Raw genomic sequence first — 2,189 nt, forward strand, 5'->3', positions numbered from 1 at the left:
TATATATATGAATAAAAGTTTTTAAATGAATAGTGGCCTCTGCTGTAGCTGTCAAATTCAAATTCTCAGTGAACATGTGGAACTTGATGTGATGTTTCTTACAGAAGTTAATGTTGTGTGTGTGTGTGTGTGTGTGTGTGTGTCAGAGATCCACTGATAAAGTGCATCAGGGCTGATTCACAAATGGACAAGCTCTCTCTCATCACTCCTTCACTGTGATGGGTCCAAGTCAAGGGATCAAAGGAGTTGAGATGCTGATAACGATGAGAGGAGGAGGGGAGAGGAGGAAGTCGGAGGTGTGAGTGTGTAAGGAGGGATGTCCTGCGAGATTGACGTGATCTGATCCATTTTGTGACAGACACCTTACGATATATAAGCACAACATTCCTGAATTACTTGGACTGACGAAAGGACTCTGACCCCAGAAACACCCATTACTGAAGAGCAAACGTCCAAAGACACATGTAAGTCCAAAAATTCTTATCGATTTAACCAGGTATGTATTAAATTAAATGTTCTTGGTGATTTCTAAAGTGAATTTCTCAGCAGAAATTGTTCATTCAAGTAAAGATATTGGTCACACTTTAAGGTCCAATATTTATAAAGGTGAAAAGAATTTATTGTTTTAATAATTTTGTGAGGCAAGTTTTGATTACAGTTACTAGTGCACAATGTGGGCAGTTTCTACCTGATCTGACCCCTAAAATGACTTTCATAGGTGCAATAGTTGAATTTCAAAATATTTTTTTTACTTGAATTATATATTTAGATTTTTCATCTAGCACAGTTTGGACTAGAACATACAGCCTATATTTTCTTTTTATACATTTTATATATGCAAAAAGTAATTTTAAGGGTCAGATCATGTAGAAACTGTACATGTTTTGCACTAGTTATAATATTGAGCACCCTGTATCATGTTATATACAGTGCCCTGTATCAGACTCAGCATGCTGCCCGCTGCCTTCACTCAGCCCGTGACAAAGTGTCTGATTGGCTCGCGCTTGGGAACGGTCGCTTTCCTGCTGCTGCTAATTCTGTCCGCCACTGAGACCTCTGCACACGGTACCACAGTCGAACACGACCTTCATATCGTCCACAACGTCGATAACAGAAGTAAGTTTTTTTTCGATCAGTTTTTGTCATTGTAATGAACTTGATTCATAATGGCTTCAAGAGAATGGCAGATGCTGTGCGCAATGTCAGTGGAGCAGCTGTCAGACGTTCGTGCATTAAAAAAAATATTCATAATAGCCTACATTATACAGATATTCTTATAAAGGTATTCGTAGTGCATTAAAATGTACTTTGTAGTCAGTTATCTTTTCATAAACAATTGTAATTACTGTCAAAATATACTTTAACATGTAACTGTTATACAATGTAAAAAGAAAATCTTGTTAAATTAACAGAAATTATCTGACACTAACAGATTTTTTTGCGCCTGTATATGTTATAATTCATGATATTATTTCATCAAGAGATATAATGTTTATAAACCAACCTGCTTGAATTTCATTGTGCTTTGACGTTTATTATATATATATATATATATTAAAGTTTATTCAAATATATTGAAGTTTATTATATATATATATATATATATATATATATATATATATATATATATATATATATTAATATTGCAGATGGCAAGACAAAAGGCAATATAATAACTAAGAAACGGGAGACTTTTTTTTATTTTTATAAAATGTTTTACTTTAAAAGTATTGAATAAATGAATTGAGAAAATGATGTAAACATATACAGTATATGGTAGATAACCTACAGTGGCCAATGAACAGCTTTTATTGTAGCACTTTTACCTTTTTCTTTTTAGAAAAATCACAACCTGCACTTGTGACCTATTTTAATTTGATTCTTAAAAATTACTTTCATTGGTTTAACCTGATATAGCCAGTTTTATTTGGTCATAAAGTTCATAAAAATGTACTTTAATAGACTGTAATACATTCTAACACTAATAGTGTGAAATATGATGTTGTTCATTTGTTTTAATGCATCTGTTTTAATGCATTTTATAACTGTGCATTACGAGAACTTATTATAAAACGGATTATAAGACATAATGTATTTAAATAACCTTTCTAGTTGTTTACCTTATTAAAGTAATAGTAAAACTTAAATTAGATTCATGATTGACAACAAACAGACCAAAATTATTTGTA

Source organism: Sinocyclocheilus grahami, unplaced genomic scaffold (assembly GCF_001515645.1).
Source record: "Sinocyclocheilus grahami isolate Dianchi unplaced genomic scaffold, SAMN03320097.WGS_v1.1 scaffold247.1, whole genome shotgun sequence".
Lineage (NCBI taxonomy): Eukaryota > Metazoa > Chordata > Actinopteri > Cypriniformes > Cyprinidae > Sinocyclocheilus > Sinocyclocheilus grahami.